Source organism: Pongo abelii, chromosome 7 (genome assembly GCF_028885655.2).
Source record: "Pongo abelii isolate AG06213 chromosome 7, NHGRI_mPonAbe1-v2.0_pri, whole genome shotgun sequence".
Lineage (NCBI taxonomy): Eukaryota > Metazoa > Chordata > Mammalia > Primates > Hominidae > Pongo > Pongo abelii.
Window position 1 is genome coordinate 36,932,174 of NC_071992.2, and position 22,379 is coordinate 36,954,552.

Genomic DNA, 22,379 nt, shown 5'->3' on the forward strand with positions numbered 1-22,379 from the left:
ATTTTTCCTCGACAACAGGATGAGATGACATAAAATATAGAGGAAGTCACAATTTGAGGGAACATAAGAGTCATTGTGCTTCAAATGACTCTGTGGTACAGGCATGGATCTACTTGGGCTAAAACTAGAACTTTTTTTAGGGAAGAGAGACACAAATATAGCTTGGGTGTCTGTTGAACTGTTGGCAGAATGCCAGAGGAGAAGACAGACCAATGAGTACTGTCAACTTTAGAATGAACCTGACCTTATTTGTTTAAAAGTGCTCAAAACCATGGCTTCTACGTGAGAACCTGGGCTCATACTGGTGAACACAAGTGTCTTAGTCCATCTATTGCTGTTATAAAAGGATACCGCAGACTGGGTAATTTATGATGAACAGGAATTTATTTGCTCACAGTTCTGGAGGCTGGGAAGTCCAAGATTGAAGGACTGGCATCTGGTAAGGGCCTTCTTGCTGTATCATCTCATGGTGGAAGACAGAAGGGGAAGAGGGCATGAGAGAAGGAGAGGAAGGGGACTGAACCCATCCTTTTATCAGAAACCCACTCCCCCGATAATGACAATCCATTTAATGAGAACAGAGCCTTAATGACCTAATCACTTCTCATTAAGCCCTGCCTCCCAACTCTGTTGCATTGGGGATTAAGTTTCCAAAATATGAATTTTATGGCACATATTCAAACCTTAGCAATGTATAAAGAAAGCCAATGTTAAAAGGGCATAAGTATTTTTTTTCTAGGATAACTGAGAAAAAAGACTACTTGATCAAACACTTTCATATGTCACATATGCTTTTGTCACCTGAGACCAATTTCAGAAAGCACAAATAAAAGTAAAGAACTAATCAAGTAAATAAATTAGTTCTAATGAGTACAACACATTGTTTATACCATGTTTTGAAGCAAAGATAACTGACATATCACCTAGGAATTGAAAAAGGAAAGAAAAGGCCCATAATACTGTTTGTTTCTCACCAGTTTTATTATTTTTTTTTAATGTAATGACATTGGAAACACAGTCTGGCCTAATCAGGAGATCTTTGCTGTTCTTTCATGATCTTCACTCAGGCATTGCAAAGACAGAATCTGAAGGTTCAATTGAAGGGAGGGTCTCAGCATGGAATATTTGTGTCTTCGTTGGATGCAAAATCTCCCCTAATTCCCAACATTGTTCAATAATAAATATTTAACAGGAAGCCAAGCAGAGATGGAAGGTATTCAACTCAGAAGAAGATGTAGCACACCAGGCCCATAGTTAAGCCAAATTACTACATTTTGCAATTGGAAGTAACAGAGTTATAAAGGAACTGATGGAAAAATTGAACCACCTTGTACAGAGCATTGACTCAGAAAAATATTAATCCATCTGCAGGCTTAAATTATTTTCATTTAAATATGTATAAAGTGCATTTTCATTTAAACAGGAATTTTTATTTGAACATGTATTAACACTTTATTTAAACATATCTCACATTTACACATAGGTAAACCTGTAAAACATTAAAGGGGGAAATTTGTAAGTCCAGGTAATAGGGATTAGACAAAGATGATCTTTAAAACAAGGGCTGTGGCTGTCATACCCTGACACAGGTAAAAGGCTCTGAAATGATTGTCTTGTCTGGTCTATTCTGTAAATCAGATGGAATAAACCCTTCATTAGGCACTAACGTGTTATTGGTGAGCCTTCTATTCTTTTTCAAAATCTTTCCCAATCCTGGTATTCTGATTTCCTCAATCTCACCACCATTGCTCATTCAAAAATTTGAAGAAGTTAAAGATACGGGATTTCAAAGAGATTCCAGAGGCTCTAGTTATTATCAAGAAAAAGAGAAGCCGGGCGCAGTGGCTCATGCTTGTAATCCCAGCACTTTGGGAGACTGAGGCGGATCACTTGAGGTCAGGAGCTTGAGATCAGCCTGGCCAACATGGTGAAACCCCCTGTCTACTAAAAATACAAAATTAGCCAGGTGTGGTGGCAGGCACCTGTAATCCCAGCTACTCGGGAAGCTGAGGCAAGAGAATTGCTTGAACCCGGGAGGCGGAGGTTGCAGTGAGCTGAGATCGTGCCACTGCACTCAAGCCTGGGCAACAGAGCGAGACTCCATCTCAAAAACAAAAACAAAAACAAAAACAAAAAAAGAGAGACAGAGAAACATGCAAAAATAAATAAATAATTAAAGGAGGAATCTTCAGAAGTAGATTGCAAACCAATCTCTTTTAAATACATTAATGCAGCTTCTGTCTTTAAGGCAGTCCTGTCTTAAATCCCTTAAAGAGCAAGGATAGCCTTGTGTCTGTTTTGTATGTGGGATTCTGCCCATTGAATTCCCTGAAGCAAGGAAATAATAAATAAATACCAATTATGAACACACTATGAAGATTTTAAATAATCCAAGCTATTCCTTTCCCTTCTAGCTTTCTTTCTTTCATCCTTTTGCCCTTGTTCTCTATACCTTCTCCATAAAAGGAGATTAAGTCTGACCCTTGGGGCCATTATTTTTTCTGAAGACAAAAGAAAAAGACAGCAGCATCCAGCCTCCTTCCCACCCTGTTTCCCACCTCCTTTCTGTTCACACCCCATGAGGGACCTAATTGTCTAACATGGGTCAGATATGAATATACTAAAGGAAGATTTATGAGAGGTTGCCTCTTTCCACTTAAAATTCTTCAGCTACACACATCTTCTGGCAGAGTCTTGTGAAATAGAAAAGCTTCAATTGATTTAAATTAGAATCCTTCTCTTTTCTTCCTGTAAAAAAGAGAAGAAACATCACTGAATTCAAGTGACATTTTGCTAATAGTGATCATGTCATTCAGTGAATACTTAAACGTTTGTAGGCTACTGAAAGTATTCTTTTTAGTTTTAAACACTGATTCATTGAGTAGTATGTTTACACATTTTATATACATTAAAAGTTTTAATACATTTTGAAGCATCCAAATAATATAAAAGAAAATTAACATTTACAGTAATAACAAGGGTTCACATTTATTTAAAGAATACTACATGTCAGACACTTCTGAGTTTACCTAACTCATTTAATACTGCACACTACAATCCTATAAGACGAGTCATCTTATCCCCATTTAACACAGGAAGAACCTGAGACAGGTTAACTTACTCACACAAGGATCCATGAACTGGAAGTGACAAAATCAGCATTTGAACTCTGGCAAGCTGTCTCTGAAATCTGTGTTCTTAATGAAATGAGGAAAGGAAGAAATGAAGACATCTTTGAAAGAGAAAAGAAGAAATGTATGCAGCAGGTGGGGCAGTCATTGAAAGATTAAGAGACACACAAATGCCCACTGGAGAAGAGATGGCAGGAGATAAACATCATCCGGGACACAGGTGTGTCCCTCAAATCTCTTCCAGAGATGGAGAAGGGAGTAAAGTGGGTAGTTTCCTGTAGTGAAGATGAGCTTAGGAAGACAACAGCTGATTCAGGTTGAGAGTCGATCCATAGACAGCCTAGCAGAGCAGTCCAAGAGTAAATCCAAGGCTATGGATTTAGAAGATTCTAGAGAGAAAAAGAATGTGATGCCAGAGGATGTTCAAAATGCACCAATAAGTGAGAGAAAGGGCCTTTTCCATAGGGTACCTTAACAGGAGAGGTTGGGGAAAGGCGTTGTTAAGTGGAAGAGCCCATTTCAGCTGTGTTCACAACTGACCACGGTAAAGATGCAGCCTTAACTAGTCCCAGAGCACTCACAATAGGAAACTTCACTACCATCTACTCTCGACAGCATCCAGAGTCATCTTTGTAAAATGTAAATCAGGACATGTGACATCTCTGTTCCAACTCCTGAAGGAACAAAACTCAAACTTTCACCAGAGCCCACATGCCCTTCCACTCTGGCCCTCATTCACTGTGCTCCAACCACACTGGCCTCCCTGGTGCTCTGCCAGTCTACTAAGTGAACCATCTGCCTCAGGGCCTTCTCACCTTCTGTTCCACTTGCCTGGAATTCTATTTCCTGAAATAGCAGCAACACTCACTCTCTTTCTTCTTTATGGTCTTTGTTCCAGGGGCTCCTTATATCGAGGCCTCTTTCACAAGGCACTTTCTACCTCTATTGCCTGCTCTATATTGTTCAGAACCCATATCATCACCTGGAATATTATCTTTTTACGTAACTCCAACTTTCATTTTAGATTCAGGGGGTATATGTGCAGGTTTGTTACATGGGTATATCACTTGATATTGAGGTTTGGGGTGTGATTGATCCTGTCACCACCGGGCAGTGAGCATAGTACCCAATATTTTTCAACTCTGGACCCTCCTCTCTCCCTCCTCCTTCTGGTAGTTCCCAGTGTCTATTGTTCCCATCTTATGTGGAAGAATACCCAATGTTTAGCTCCCACTAATAAGTGAAAACATGCAGTATTTGGTTTTTTGGTTTCTGCACTAATTTGCTTAGGATAATGGCCTCCAGCTGCATCTATATTGCTGCAAAGGACATGATTTTGTTCTTTTTCATGACTGCATAGTATACCATCTGGAATATTATATATTTATTTATTTTCACTATCTCTTCCCACTGGAATGCAAGCTTCAGAGTGACAGACACTTTGTGCCTGTCATTGCTGTATGTCAAGCACTTAGCATAAAACCAGGCTCATAGTAGTCATTCCATAAGAGTTACTGAATCAGCAAATGCATTAGGCACTACTGAGACTTTTGAATAATGGGAAATGGGATTAAAAGGTAGAAAAAAGCCTTATTGTAATAGTCTTAGAAACCTGACTAACTGCCCTGAGGCTGAACTCAGCCCTCAGCTGTGTTATTTTTTACCTGCACAGCAATATTTCACCAATACAAATGAACATTTAAATATTGAGAGTTCACATAAAAATCCAGAAAATTGTTTTCAAAAAAACAGAAAAGATCTGGCAGCCACTGGACCCATATCCCCCTGTTTCAGCGATCATCTGTCCTTGAGCAGCAGCTGCCTTGCTAAGGCCAGGCCAACCTCCTCCACCTGGCACACACCCACTATGCTCTCCTCAACATCAAGGCCAAGTGTCTGTTGTCACTTATGATTGCTATTGCACTGTTGTGTAGATTAAGGCAGTAGAACATTTCTCTGTAGCTGTATCCCTATCAATGTCAGGAAAAGACTAACAGAACAACATGATTCAAGAAAAATGGGAGTGAGTAAATTTCTTTGTAGAAGTGAAGACATTTCTCTATGTTTAAAATGCCAATATTGGGCCTCCTGTTTTATATATAAGACCTGTCTAGCCCCTGTAATCACTTGTGTATGCTCTACACAAACTGAGCAAGACAAGAGAAAATGGTAAGCCAGGCTGGCAGGCTTCTTGTTGACTGGACTTCAGTAGTCTTAGGGTAAGAAACATTGACTAAATTCCTGTTTCTCCTTCTTTACTTTTGCATTCATTTCTTACTTGTTATTTTTTCCCTTCATTTTCTAGAAAAGTCTTCTTGAAAAGAACTCTGCATCTCAGTTGAACAGCAGGAAATCTGTAACTTAGTATTAAACACTAAGTACTCTGAACATTGCTAAGTGTTATATATATATTAGCTTGCTCAATATTCTCAACACAGTTAAACAATAATAATTATTATGGTTCCATTTAATAGATAGAGAAATTGAGGCACAGATGGAAAAAAACTTATAAAAACCATCAGAGTTATGAAATGGCAGAGGCAGAATTGAAACCCAGGCCTCTCTGGCTCTAAAATCTGTTCTCATAACTATCTCACTGAAGCGCGTTCACTGTAACACTACAGCAGAGTCTCACCACCTCTACATTATTGACATTTGGACAGGAGGTGGGGAGGTGGATGAGTGGAGTAGAGACGTCCTATGCATTGTAGGATATTCAGCAGCTTCCTTAGCCTCTATCCACTACATGCCAGTAGCACCCTAACCCCACCCATTTTTGACAACCAAAAATTTCTCCAGATATAACTAAATGTTCCATCAAGGGCAACGTGGCCCTTGGTTGAGAACCACTGAACTAAGAGGAAATGAAGGCTTGTTTGTTCCTTCTTGGCCAATCAAAGTAGGATACTCAGAGGACCAAAAGGAAAGCAATATTTTGAACTTAAATTTTTTGTATATAAAGTTTTTTTAAAGAAATAAATCTAGGTACAGTATAAAAATGAGTTATACAGACAAAGAATGAACCTTGAGAAAAGCAGAAAAGATGGGAAGTAGTGATTGTCCATCCATTCTCATCATGAATTTCCTCCTCTCCAGCAATCATGATGTAATTTAAAGCAAAGGCACTCACAGTACCAATCTTGGTTGATTTCAGTGTGAGGTATAGGCAAAGATGACTTGGAAAGTTAAAAGAAGCAAAAAAGCTAGAAATACTAAAGTAGCCTAGCAATGTACTAGGCATCTCATTGGTTTTTTAAAACGTATGTACTAATTTTAAAACTGGTTGGTTTTATTTTTTGATAGAATTAAAGCAGACATTTAAAATTTTAACTGTATTGGTGGGGAGTGATGGCTCATGACTGTAGTCCCAGCACTTTGGGAGGCTGGGGTGGGGAGATTGCTTGAGCCCAGGAGTTTGAGACCATATTGGGCAACATAGTGAGAACTTGTCTCTATTTTTTAAAAAATCTGAATTGTTTGTAACACAAAGAAAGGATCAGTGCTTGAGGTGATGGATACCCCCTTTGCACTGATGTGATTATTGTGCATTGAATGCCTGTATCAAAATATCTCATGTGCCCCATAAATATATACATCTATTATGTACCTACAAAAATTTAAAATTAAAACAAAGTAAAATAAAATGTTCACTTTACAAAATAAACATGTGTTTCTGACATCAAAACACTCACAAACAAAATAGTACCAGAGTGAAACGATGATCTATGCTGCCCAGCTGCACTTCCGTACTATTCTCTACTCCCACTAAGAGTGAGTGCACCATGTTTTGGAAAGGTTTGGTTCAGTGATATCTCATGGCAATAAGTTGTTATTTTAGTATGTGCAATGATGGCTTCTGGATTTAATATTAGTTAGAAAATTTAGATTCAATAGTATATTTATATTTCATAAAATAAATGTTGGTTGAAACACCTAAAGGACATTTCTAGCTATAAAATGAGAATAAAACAGTAGAAAAGAGTGAGATATAGCTAATGCTCCTTTTCTGTATGCGTCTTTGAGTATTCCCTCCTTTTACTGAGGAAAGAATAATAGTACGTCTGTGGTTTAGCGAAATAATCTTTTTTTGAAAACTGTTTGACAGGTAGCCTGTGTGCACACAGTCCTAATGAGAGGGCACAGCAGCTTAGAGAAGACCTTTGCTTACAAGTAGGAGGGGCATTTCAAACTGGCTTCACCATAAAGGAAATTTATGAGAAACATTCTCAGGGGTCATGAAAAATCCAAGGCTGTTATTAATAACCGGGACTCAGGAAGACAGGAGAAGAGCAGCCTGAGGATCTTGACAGCAGGAGTTCAACACCTTCCCTGGAGTTGTACTGTTCACACAGTTCAGCCCTCTGTTCCCAGCTTTGAGAATCTTGTTGGCCCTTCCTAAGTCAGGTTCTAATACTTGGTGAAATCAGCTGTGTCCAAGAGGTCTAAATCCCTTGGTAGAAAGATAGCTATGGGGACTCATACAGTGCTGGGAGAGAGGGTAGTTCTCAGTGATTAAAGTGTAAGAGACAGTCCAATAGATATCTGGAAATATTATTTTGAGATAGAGGAAAACATAAATGCAATGTGGGGAGAAATAGGAATTCAAAAATCGCAAGAGTACAACATAGTGTTAAAGATTATAGTCTCTGAAACAAGTTTACCTGGGTTCAAATTCTAGCTCTGCCACGCATGAAGTGTGTGACTTTAAGCAAGTCACTTAATCTCTCTGTGCTCAGTTTCTCCATGTGAAAAAGGAAGCCAATAACAATACTTCACTTATATAATTGCTGTGAGGAATAAATAAGTGAATATATTTAAAGTATTTAGATGGCATCTGGTTCATAGCAACTGCTAGATAAGTCCTTGCTAGTATTAAAATGTTGAAGATGTGACCCAGATGTGGCTGGCTGCCTGCGGGGAGCCTCGGCTCTTGACACTGGCCCAACTGTAGGGCAAGGTTCTTACTAAGTTCAAATTTCGGATGTCCCTCCCAAGATTCCAAATTCCACAATGTATTAACAAGATAAATAAACAGATGGTAGGTAGATGATAGATAGATAGATAGATAGATAGATAGATAGATAGATAAGACAGATACATAAATAGATACATACATACATAGATGTTAAGCTTACCTAGGAAGGCAAAGAAAAGTTTACATATATAAAGGGCTACATACATACATATATAAAGGATTACATTTATATCAATTAAATGTAATAAAATCCTTACTAGGCACCTTTGATATTTCCTCAAACTCCTCTATTGCTGTGGGTTTCTCCTATTTTCCCATGCAGGCTTTGAAGACCCTTCTAATGTCTCTAGCAATTCAACCTGACTAAGTGTGCACTTTACTGAAGGGGTTTAAAAAAAGCTCAGCATTGAGGCAAACTGACACACCACTCCATGGGGCTGTCTAAGTCTCCATAGACAAATCAAACAGGCCTAGTATTGTGCTGGTGCAGAAAGAGGAAAAGGAGCAGGGAATGGGAAGACGAGGGATTTTGTTGCTAAGAAAGTCTAGACTTTTTTCCCAGATTATTTCATTTTATAGATATGTAAACCCTAAGTGAAGAAACCTAGTGGGGATATTTGGAGGACAACTGGGCTTAGAGTGAGAGTGGAAGAGAGGCAACAAGGGGTGTGACTGAGCTCTCAACCTTGGCTTCTCTGTTCTACTCAGTTCTTTTCAGCAGCCAAGCAGTTTCCTAAAGTTATTTGATCCCTTTCAATTCCAATCTTTTCATCTGTAAAATGAGGATAAAAATAACATATAACTCGTAGCTTTATTTTGAGGATTAAGTAATGTAAAACATGTGCAGTGCTTAGAACAATGCTTGTACATCACAAGAACAAGCTATTATTTATAATGATGATGATTCATTATGATTATGGTTATGATTATGTTAGCTGGAATTAAAGTGTGTTTTCATAACGCAGAAGATGCTGGGGTCAAGGGGTAGAGCAGGATGGTGGGGAATCTGGTAAAAAAGCCTGCTGAAATCTAAACTGGTTCACCAAATGAACATTTTTATTCCAAATTTACAGTTATGAAATTGTATACCTGTATATAGGTTTTTCTTTATTCAACAAAATGTAATAAAGTAATTTTTCAACCTAAGGGATGAGTAGATGAAAGAGAAGTAAAAGGAATATGTCATAATCCAATAAATGTGGTTTGAAGAATAGTCCCATCCCTCTACCCATTTATGCCCAGTGGCCTCAGGGTGTTGTGACTCCTGACCTCAAACTCTGCTCACAAAACCATTTGTGGACCCAGTGCAGGGTGAGTCATTGGTTCGAAACATATAATGCATCCCAAGTACAGCTATCAGTCTTGCAGTCATCACTATCATGACCCACTGCCTAGTTTGGTGCATAACGCATGTCGAGAGTCTTGGGAGTATTTATTTCCTAAAATATTAGATACTAGAGCCAGTATTTAATCCTCTTAACCTTTTAAAACATGTATTATTATCCACATGCACTGACAATAAAACTGAAGTTCAGAGAGAGGTGTACTTTTCCAAGATCACACAACTGAGAGTAAAAACAGGGTTTAAACTCTGACCTTTCTTTCATCTTAATATTTTGCAACATTTGTTTGGAAGAAAACAAACAAAAGGAAAACCCTCCTACTGCTTCTCATTGCAGTAACAAGTGATTAGATTGACATTTCAATTCCTGCAAAGATCTCATACCCTCTACCTTTCAAATTTCCTTTCCTACTTGTTTCTTATGCCTGTTATATCTCTGACCAAGTCAGAAACTCTTGCTGATTCACTGAAATTGCTACATGTTTTATTCTTGCTCTTGGCTCCACTGACTAGAATATCTCTTCCACCACCACACATCTCCTCTATTAAGCTTTTTCTGACCTCCAAACTAGGAGAGAATTTGCCCCCTTCTTAATCACTATAGCATATTCTTTGTGCCTATATTAAAGCATTTTTAATTTGCTAATTAAAAATTAACAATTGATGTGACTGCTGTATTATCCTTGAGAACTTAAGAGGAGGCAATCACACCTTAGACATCTCTATGATGGCTAAAATAAATAATTTCTGCAGCTTCTAATTGTCTTGAATGAAGGTATAGTAAAGAACTATTAACTGAGAGAATGAGCATAGGAGACCATTTCAGAGGTGGTCAGGTAGAAGAGTGAAATCTACTTTCAAGTACTCAGTCACTTATGGCATCACTTGGGTTCTAATACTTTTACACGGCCTGATAATGTCCTTCAGGTATGATATGTGATTTGAGCTAGCATGTAGGTGGGATATAGAAGTCTAAGAACCCAAGACTGGAAGCAAGAATGGCTCCTTTCACTAACCTAATAAACCGCTAGAAATTTTTGGCTTTTCATCATCAAAACTTTGGGTTCTGCTTTTCTAAAACAGAAAGGTGTTACAATAAGGGTTTCATTGACCTGAAAGTTGAGACTGACATCTGACCACTATGCGCTCCTCGTGTAGTGACCCACCAGCCAAAGAAGAAGTTTATGTATTGGCTGGGTAATTAATCTTGAGTATTAGGGGAAACAGGGGTACTATCACACAATGAGGCATAAAGGAGCATGACTGATACCCAGGGGATTTTCCGGGGAACCTCTTAGTGCCTCCATATCTCAGAGTAAAAGTTAGTGAGCAACTATGATAACACAACACAAGCAAAAACATTAAAAGCACAGACTTCCAGAACTAGACCCATAACCATCTGGGGTGCTGGCTAAGAACAAAGGGAAAATGAAATGAACAGTGGACAAAGAAAGTTACCAATTGCAGTCACAGCCTCATAACCAATTCCAAAAAAATGAGAACTAGAATGATTTTGCACAATTTTATTCCTTTAATGTGTATTATTTATACATATCCAATATTTTTTCCATTCTCCAACTCACTTTCTATCTGATGTAAGTTGTGTTAATAGCAGTTAACTGCATAACTCAGTATTTAAATTGAAGGATAACAAGACAGTTGTGACCTCACTAGAAGAGTGAAAAATATCACACACTGGGGATAAAGCAGCAAGAACAACTTAGTGTCTCCACTTTGTGAGAAGGTGAGGATGGTTTTGGTTTTAGTTAGAAGGCTGCATCTTATATTGTTCTGGTCTATATCAGAAGCTAAATAATATGGGTTAAAAGGGTGGTGTAGATGCTAAGTTGACAATAGAGTGGGCTGTAATAGACTGTTAGAATCCAGTCTTTCACTAGATCTTCCATGCAATGGCCATGTGAATATATTTCACAAACCTGCAACTACAAGGAAATGAGCTAAGAGCCTCTGTTGTGTGCTCTGAAATCTGTTGCCAAATTTGCACTGAGACCATACTTCCTGTGAGCTGCTTCCAGCCAATTAAGGAGTGTGGTGGGAATATAAGGCAGACATCCTTCTGGGAGACCTGGGGTTCTTCCAAAGACTAAATCTGGCTTGAAGACTTTCTGACACCTTGGCAAATCATTAGATTGCAAGGTTATCCGTCCCATCTAGCTTTCTCTCCTTCTGATCCTAGCTTTGATCAGAAGAGGATCATGGTCTGACAGCTCTCTCAGCCTTCCCTAGAACCCTCTCTATTTTCCTCTTAAACAGTCATTTCCCCTAATAAAAACGATTTTTAACTCCAACATGGAGTCTACTTCTTAGAGGACCTGGACTAATACATCCCCATTCTAAGATCTCCTCTGTAATGCAGTGCAGAAGCTAGGAGGTACATTTTCAAGATACTTCTTTCCTGTATGGTTCTGGGTTAAAGTTTATTACAAAATTACTTGCATGGTGTCTAGAAGGCAGGATGAGGGAGAGGGCATTATATTTTCAAGCTATTGTGAGCAAAAATAGTGGCTTCATGGACATCGATGAGCTTTTTCTTTATTGCAGTAAATTGGGGAAATGATGGGATCCTTCCCAAAGACTTAAAATTCGCAGTGGTTTACCTGAATACTTTTGAAAATCAACCAATTTACTGTTTCAAGGATTGGAGAGGATGTTTACAAACACTTATCATATCTTTGCTTTACAAGAAAACAGCTTCTTAACTCATCAAGAACCCAGATCATACAAGGTAGAGGGGAAAGTTGTTTTAAAAAGTAGGTTCATATACTTAAGGAACTGACCTCTATGTTATTTAGAAGAAAATATTTATGTTCACAAATTCAAATAAAGTTTAAAAATAAAGGGATAAAATTTGTAATCTGAATTGACCTTATTGTAGAATTTCAGTGAACATTATATATAAACAAGTTCTGATAAAACAATTTTATCTAGATTTATTTGTCTAGGGGCAGAAGTATAGGATCACCAGGCCCTCCAAATTACCCTCCATGTGTACACCTGCCTCCTTTTAATGACTTACCAAATAAGCATACATAGCTGTGCTTTAAGACAAGATTCTCTGTTTCCTACTTTGAGATAAATCATCTTATTCCAAAGAAAAATACAATACTATTCCATTACTAATTTCAGAAAAAGGCAGTATCTGAGAAAATAACAATAATTCTCGCTAGGCTGAAAATCTAAAGAAGCCAAAAGTCACCCTTGGAAACCTTCATTGCTGGTAAATGGATTGTATTTACGTTTCATGCTTCATCTTTTCCCCCTCAACTGAAACATTAAAAAATTTCACCAACAACCTGGCCTATTTGTCTAACAGCACCCCAATGGTTATATATCATTCTTTCGACCTTGACCTCAGAAAAATCTTTTCTTTTTTTTTTTAACTTTTCCCTTCAAGGTTAGCAAGTAACAAAGAATGGTTTAAAATAGGATCTAACAGGCATGGTGAGTCATATTATAGACAGTCCTGGGCATCTACTACTTTTAAAGAATAAAGTAAGAACTCAGAAGCCAAGGAAATTAGAAAATGCCACATTCTCACCCTCCAGTGCAGTAAACCAAAAGCATTATCCTTTCCCTGGGGGTGCTGCAGAGATTAGTGCCACCACCAAAAGCTGCTAGGTGCAAGAGTATGTGACTTCAGGCTCATTTAACTCACCTGCTTGCCTGGTTCAGGATCCATTCTGCTTAGAGAGTGAAGGTAGATTGTTGTAAATTTCATCAGGTGGTGGGGCCTATTGTGGCTATAGTTCTACAAGTGGGACCTACTGGCACAAATCAACACAGCTGCTGTTACTTGATACACAGATATTGGCTGAACACACGCTTTGTTTTCAGTCCACATAAACAAACATAATCCAAGGCAATTTGCTTTCAGGAAGCAGAGACAGCAATTTATCTTTACTTTGTAAGCTCAGAGATTTGAGAGCTCCCCAGTTCACTGTCTGGAAAACATTAAAAACTGGATATTGGGATGGGCATGGTGGCCCTTACCTGTAATCCCAACACTTTGGAAGACCAAGGTAGGAGGATCACTTGAGGCCAGAAAGTTTAAAAAGTAAAGGGATAAATAAAGTTTAAAAATAAAGGGATAAAATTTGTAATATGAGTTGACCTTATTACAAACTTTCAGAGGACATCACATATAGACAAGTTCTGATGAAACAATTTTACCTAGATTTATTTATCTGGAGGCAGCAGCACAAGATCTTCATCATGATGAAAGACCATGTTACCCAGACCAGCCTGGGTAACATAGCAAGACCCCATCTGTACAAAAATTAATTTTAAAATTAACTGGGCATGGTGGCACACACCTGTAGTCCCAGCTACTTGGGAGGCTGAGGTAGGAGGATTGCTTGGAGTTCTATGCTACAGTAAGCTATGATCACACCACTGCACTATAGCCTGGGTGACAGAGTGAAACCCCATCTCAAAACAAAACAAAACAAAACAAAACAAAAAAACAAAAACAAAAACAAACAAACAAAAAACTGGATATCTCATAGGAGACCACATTAGTTCATTACATTAAGAACAATTATCCCAATTCATCCCGGTTATTTATTATTGTTACCGTATATTCCTATATAACACACATTCATGCCAGAAGATGAGACAGGAATCCCCAAAAGCCCAGGCCTGCTGCATTGCTGAAATTCTAGTGGCCCAGTGACAGGAGGTATGTTAAAACTCCCTTCTACAGTGGAAAACAAGTCTCTGCAGCTGTACCATCCATCTAACACACAGAGGGACACAATACAAAGCTGAGAAAATTCGATAAATCAGGAATTCACCAAAATCCAGCAGATACATTTGGATGCCTGTTCACTTATACTAATCAACAGGAAACTGAAGCCATCCAACAAAGTCAGGACCACCAAAGACCCAGCGGTTGTGAAAATTATGTTGTGGTTCATCCCATCTAGTAAAGAACTCTATCCAAAGAAAGTGCTGACAGAGATCAAAGGGACCATGAAATCAGCGACAGAAAAGAAAACTTTGATTTTTAATTTAGACTTTAAGAGCAGCTACAAATGTGGGACTGTTACATCTGTATTTTAGTTTAATCAATTTTTTTAATGATACCCCCTTTTCTCATTTTTATGTAATGCAGAGCATATTAATGAAGGCTCATATTTTGGTCTTTGTGGCTAAATATACCTGAAATTACACCACGTGGATAAACAGGCACATTGGAAATGTGAAGAGTTTATTTGAGCAGACAGTCATTCATGAATCAGGCAGCTACAGACGACAGGCATTTCAGGACTCCATCAAAAAGGGCACAAGGGGAAGGCTTTATAGGGTGAATACAGATGCAAGGCAAAAACACTATTGGATGGGTTAATGTGGAACAGTAGTCTTTTATAAATCATTCCAGTGGAAAGATCTTGATTGGAGGTTAGTTGGCAGTTTCCGGTTAAGTTTAAGTTTCTTTTACAGTTTACTCTGTGTTGGGTTTCAGTTTGTTTACATAGGAACCCAGGGAACTGAAGTGTCCTCAGTCTAATTGTTTCCCAATTCATTATTTTAACATATGATCCTTGAAAGGACGTAGTCCTTTCTGTAATGGAACTAAGCCATATAACCTCAATATAATCTCAGTTTGCCAACCCATCCCTGACAATTTCATTCTTCATCCTTTCTACCCTGCTGGAAAGTAGGCTAAACTCTACAGGCTGCCTGAACCCTCTTGCCTCTGATTAGGTTCAGCCAATCACGGGCAACCACAGGATATCCTAAGACAGATTTATGCCTCTGATCTTTTCCTGTCTGGCCAGCGATTGGCAGAAGCTGCATTTCTCAGCCCAGGGCCCACATTTCCTTCCCCCAGCATCCCTATTCTGCAGCCACAACTCTCCCCCAGTTTTCATAACCACTCCCATTACATCCTCCTTCAGGTTGGGAGATAACTACTTTATCAATGCCAACTATTTTAACAATGCCTGAGGGTTTCCATTAACCCTGCCAACATCTTTGCAAACAGTTTCTTCCTTAAATTATCTTCAATTATACCTTTTGAATGTGCCATTTATTTCCTGCTGTGATTTTGACTAGGACAAATTTCATCCTTTATCCATCCTGGAATTCTGTATTTCTTTTTAGTTCTTGCTTTCTCTTATCTCTAGGGTTTGCGCAGGCTTTTTCTCTTGCCTGGAAGATTCTCCTCCAAAGCATATCATTAAGTACACTGTATTATGTGTCTTCCCTAAACTTAAGTTTTATATGCACAGTGAGTATATTTATCTTACCTGTCCTCATGTCCCCAACACCTCTTACATATTTTGGCATAAAATAGGCACTCAATCAATAGCTGGAATAAATGATGCCATGCTCCCAACTGCTCCATCCAGAAAATGTTACCTTACAACATTTTTTTTCATAAAAGGGTTTTGTACAGGGAAAGTGTTTACAGTTTATTTACATAATCTGTCCTGGTTTCATTTAGCATATTATCAATTCAACTGAATGTCATCCTATTTGTTCCTGAGGTGAATGTTCCTCTGCTTCCAAGACCACCTGAAGTTTTCAGGACAAAAGGGAGATTGTGATGATGGATGGCAGACAGCTCAGAATCTGAAGAATCTGGGTTCCCAAATGAGAGATTTCAAACGTCACAGATTGACTTCTGGTCTCAGCTCCCACATGGAAAGTGTTTGGGAGTTCATGCCTATTTTTATAACTATTAAAAACTGAATAGTTTTATAACTATTAAAAATGATCAAGCCCATTTTTATAACTATTAAAAACTGAAAAAAACTAAAAAGCAATGACTTTTCTTGGACCCATTAGAGAGGTGAGTTTGATGGAAAAAGTTACAGCCCCGAATCTGGAGAAACAGTCACATTAAGGTATTCACAGTAGTGATATGCTTACCTAGAGAAGAGGTTGCTGGAGCCCATTACTGGCAGGAACAATTAAAGTAAGAAATTCCTGAGGCCTGCAGTTTTAAGGGATCCCTCAGACTTTTGTGTTTTACCACATGGTGCAGATTTAAGAAAGATTATCTTGACATGTGAAGGCAAAGTAATCATTTTGAAATTCTGTACACCCAAGAGTGCTCTCCACAACTACTCTCCAGGGATAAAGGCTTTCCTAAGCCCCTGTTCTATGTGGGGAAAAGTACTGTTTTCACTGCAGGTGCTCCAGTTTTCCTGTAACACCTAAGGGGAAAATGAAGCTATAACAAAGGAGAAATATTCGTGAAGGTCACAGCCTGAAAACCCATGCCCATTGAAAAACTGAAATTAAATCATAAGATTATAGAACTCTTTCTCCCCGTTTCTTGCCACCACACCTATTCATGGTAAAAAAACTCTCAGCAACCTGGAATAGAGGGGAACTTTCTCAACTTGATAAAGAACATCCACCAAAAAACCAAACAACTAGCATCATACTTAATGGTAAGGTACTGGATATCTCCCCAACTAAAATCAGTAGCAAGGGAATGATGTCCTCTCTTATCACTCCTATTCAACATAGTACTAGAAGGCTTAGTTACTTTCATCAAACAAGAAAAGGTACGTAGATTGACAAGGAAAAAATAAAACTGTCATTGTTCCCAGGTGACAGGATTATCTACTTTGAAAATTTCTAAGAATTGACAAGAATACTCCTGGAACTAATAAGTAAGTAAAGTAAGGTTGCAGGATACCATGTTAATATATTGAAGTCTATTGCTTTTCTATGTATCATCAATAAACAATTAGAATTTGAAATGAAAGAAAAATACAATTTATGAAGCACTCAAAAATTAGATACATAAGTACACATCTAACAAATTATGGAGATTTTGCATATAAAAATCTCCACAACTCTGATTATTTTATAAATCAGAGAGTATTTGAATAAATGGAGAGATATTTTGTGTTGATGCATTGGAAGATTCGATGTTACTAGGACATCAGTTCTTCCCAACTTTATCTAGAGATTTAACAAAATTCTAATCAAAATTCCTGGAAGATATCTTGTAGATATTGACATAAACTGATTTTAAAGGTTATACGGAAAGACAAAATATCTAGAATAGCCAATTCAATACTAATAAAGAAAAACAAATTTGGAATACTCACACTATCCTGATTTCAATGCCTACTATAAAGTTATAGTAATCATCACAGCATGGTATTTATGAAAGAATAGACAAATAGATCAATGGAACAGAATACAGACTCACAAAAAGGTAGTCAAGTAAAGTTGGATGATGTAGCAAAAGAAATTTGGTTGAGAAAGGGCAGTCTTTTCAAGAAACAGTGCTAGAACTATAGAATACACATAAGCCAAAGAGAAAAAAAGTCACAAAAATTAACTCAAAGTGGATCACAGACATTAATGAAATGTAAAATGCAGTACTATGTAACCTGTGGAAGAAAATATAGGAGAAAAATCTAGATGGCCATGGGGTTGATGATGAGTTTTTAGACACAACACCAAAAGCAAGATCCAAGAAAAAAGTAAGTTGGACTTTATTAAAATTAAGACTTTCTGCTATGTAAAAAGACACTGCTAAAAGAACATAGGCACAGCCACAGCCTGGGAGAAAATGATTGCAAAATGTATATCTGACAAAGGACTTGTTTTCAAAATATACAAAAAACTCTTAAAACTCAACAATAAGAAAACAAACAACCCAATTTAAAAATGCGCAGAAGTCCTGAGCAGACACATTACCAAAGAAGATACACAGATGGCAACTAAACATTTGAAAAGATGCTCATCTTCATTTTTTGTTAGAGAATTGCAAATTAAAGCAACAATGAGATGCCACTAACACCTATTAGAATGACAACAACAACAACAACAAAACAGAAAGTAAAATGAACAATACCCATTGCTGAGAAGGGTGTGGAGTAATAGTAACTGTCATCACATTCATTACTGGTGTAATGTAAAATTTTACAGTCACTTTGGAAGACAATTTGACAATTTTTTAAAAAGGTAAACATAATCTTACTATAAGATCCAGCAATCATGCTCCAAAATATTTGCCCAACTGATATAAACACTTATGCCCACACTAAAACCTGCATGCAAATGTGTATAGCAGCTTTATTCATAATCACCAAACATGGGAAGCAACCAAAATGTGCTCCAATATATGAATAGATAAGCAAGATGTAATACATTTAAACAATTGAATGTTTTTCAGCATTAAAAGGAAACAAGCTATCAAACCACAAGAAGACATAGATGCATCTTAAATGCATATTGTTAAGTGAATGAAGCCATTCTGAAAAGGCTGTATGTTGTATAATTCCAATGAGATGAGATTCAGAAAAGAGCAAACCAATAAACAGAGACAATAATAATAATAATAAAAGACCAGTGGTTCCAGGGGTTTGGTGAAAGAAGAGAGAAGGTTGAGTAGGGGAAGCAAAGAGATTCTTTAGAGTAGTGGAACTATCCTGTATGATACTGTAATAGCTAATACATGACACTATGCATTTGGCAAAACTACAGAACTGTACAGCACTTAATGTATGCAAATAAAATAAGCATCGTTGAGGAGGACGGGAGAAGCCCAGGATAGAATACAGAATGTGACCCAAAAAACCAACTAACTGTATTACAAATGTATGAAACAACCTCGCTGTACAGGATGGGAAGAAACTGCTGACCTAAATAACCTGGAAATAAGTGAAATCTGTAAAACTAAAGGCAAAATTACCTTTATACAAGAATTGTATTCTAGTTGATCAAATTGTCCCATATAAATACCGATTAATAATTCTTTTTTTTTTTTTTTTTGAAACAGAGTCTTGCTCTGTCACCAAGGCTGGAGCGTACAGTGGTGTGATCTAGGCTCACTGCAGCCTCCGCCTCCTGGGTTCAAGTGATTTTCCTACCTCAGCCTCCTGAGTAGCTGGGATTACAGGCACCCTCCACCACACCTGGCTAATTTTTGTATTTTTAGTAGAGACAGGGTTTCTCCGTGTTGGCCAGGCTGGTCTCGAACTCCTGACCTCAGGTGATCCACCCGCCTCAGCCTCCCAAAGTGCTGGGATTACAGGCATGAGCCACTGTGCCCGGCCAAATACTAATGGCTAATGATTAATGATTCTAATGCTTCTACATGTATGCTATATTTGAACAATTAAATAAATGGATGATGAGCCAGGTTTCTTGCCATTTGATTTAGAAGTTACAGGTAAGTGAGGGAAGGAGACTAGAAGGATTCATGTGGTAATGGGTTAGAATTGGAAACAGCATGCACTCATGTTTAACTTAAATAAAGATACAGGTGGTTGCATGTAGCAATATGTGCAGACATGTATCCATATATAGAAAATGTAGGTCCACACACATCTATCCTCTTGCTCTGTCAGCTGAGGGGGCCTCAGAGGAAGAACATACCTGCAGCAAGATGTGCTTGTAGCACCCAGACATTGGTTCCTAATCCTTTTCTTCAATAAAAAGAGTGAGGTCAACCTTAACAAAGCACTGAATCTAGACCTAGGTTTGGAAATACACAAGATGAGCCTGGAGCATCTTGGTGTGCCCAGAAGTGAGGAATTGCAAAAAGAAAACAACAACAACAACAAAAAGAACAGTGAAAGGGGACAAGAAGTCAAAGTGGCACAGTAGCCAACAGAAAGTGCTTCCAATGGCCAAAGCTGGAACAATTTGAAAAACAAAATAAAGTAGTATTGTATTATCACCCAAGGTATAAAATAAATAAATGTGAGTGCATACTGATATAAATGAATGATAGGATAAATAGATGAGGCAGAAGACTTTCAAATAATTCATATAGACACCCTGCCCTCAAAGAGGTGGGTTATAATTCCCTTTCCCTAATTGTGGGCTGTACATAGTGACTTCCTTCCAAAGAGTACAGTACGGAAAAAGGGGAGATAAGAGTAACTTTAAGGTGGAAAAAAGCTGACAAACCTTATTAGCTCAGCCAGTTGACCAAGGTTAGCATCAACAGTGATAAGTCATATTGTTTGTATGAACCCTTGGTAGGATGTGATGGCCATGGCACTATAATCTCTGTAGTCTTCCTCTCAAGAACTCACACCCCACTCTAATCATGACAAAAGCATCAGGCAAATCCTATTTAAGGGTTGTTCCATAAATTACCTGTCCAATCTATCAAAACTATCAAGGTGCTAGAAAACAAGAGGTGTCTGAGGAACTCTTGCAGCCAAGAGGAACCTAAGGAGACATGATGACTAAATGGAACGTAGTATTCTGGATGAAATCCTGGCATAGAAAGGACTTAGGAAAAGACTAAAGAAATATGAATAGGCTGAGCGCAGTGGCTCATGCCTGTAATCCCAGCACTCTGGGAGGCCGATGCAGGTGGATCACCTGATGTCGGGAGTTCGAGACCAGCCTGACCAACATGGAGAAACCCCGTCTCAACTAAAAATACAAAATTAGCCAGGTGTGGTGGTGCATGCCTGTAATCCCAGCTACTCAGGAGGCTGAGGCAGGAAAATCGCTTGAACCCAGGAGGCGGAGGTTGCAGTGAGGCCAGATAGTGCCATTGCACTCCAGCCTGGGCAACAAGAGCAAATATCTGTCTAAAAAAAAGAAAAAAAAACATGAATAATGCATGGAGTTCAGTTAGTTAATACAATATAAGCAAATGATTAATTTTATCAAAAAATGTCATAATAAATGGCACTTTCAAGTCTTTATTTATACTAATCTCCCAAGCTGAAATGCTATGACCTCCTCCTTCAGGATTTCTGAGGTGCATTCATTCTTCAAACTTAAGCTGGAAACCCACCTTTTTCACCAGTCGTAGCCCTACCACTCTAAACTCCAGTGATCTCTCATTCTGAGGACTCAGTGTTATAATAGATGTAACACCACTTAGTCACTACTTGTATATTATAACTTTCCTCTCTGTTCTATTAGTGTCCATATCGTGGCTTCCTGAAATGGTCTCAAGGAAAGTGGCTATGTCTTTGTAAACTTACTTTTATATGGCAATCATTTTTTAATACAATTCAAGGTTGTGACAATTAAATTTTGTTGATTAATTCACAAAAACCATAAATAGTATGTCCCAAGATACCTTTTCAGGCTCAAGGGTATGTATGCCACTAGGTATCATTTTCCTGTGCATATGACCTATTGGTTTTGAGATTTACAAGACTGGAAAAAAAATTAACTGATCTTTTCTTTCAAAGGACTCCAGAGAACTCTAATAACAGTTATAACAGGTTAACTCTTCAGTCCCTTAACAAATCAAATTTTTCCGGAAGCTTCAGTCTTAACCCCTGATATTCTCCCACATTGACGATGTACTCCAAACAGAAGAAATAACTCAGTTTATTGGTGAGAGAGAGAGAAGATGAATGAAGATTTCCATGCTCTTCTCTACCTCTGTGGATTCTGAAGTGAACTTCAGTCTGTCTAAACCACTTCCTCAATAAAGCCACTCCTAACCTTTTTTCTCCTTCACCTAGTAAAGCTTAGATACAACCCCTCACCATTCTTTGATAGTATTTTGAAGGTTGTGTCACATTATTTTGAAGTGACTATTGTAATACATATTATGTTGATGTAATTATGTTTACCAACCTATTTCCTCAACTATATTGTGAGACTGTCAGTAACAAGAAATGTATATTCTTCATCTTTATAGCCCCTGTAACCCACACAGTAGTTTACATGTAATATGTCTTCAAATGAAGACTTTCTTATTGAGTAAATGAATTAATAATAACAAATGTAACATGTCTAGAAAAGAATGTATTTAAGCATATATGAATCCCAGGGACCTAGAAATTCATAGAAAGTTGGCATTATTGATATAATTCCTACAACATTCCAGAAAATGCAAATTTTCCTAAGAAATGCTTTGTGGAAACACTCACTAACCTCAGTGAAGAAACTGTAGCTTTAAAGCACATGGTTTAGGCATGGTAAGCTGCAGATATGACCCTTCTTTGTT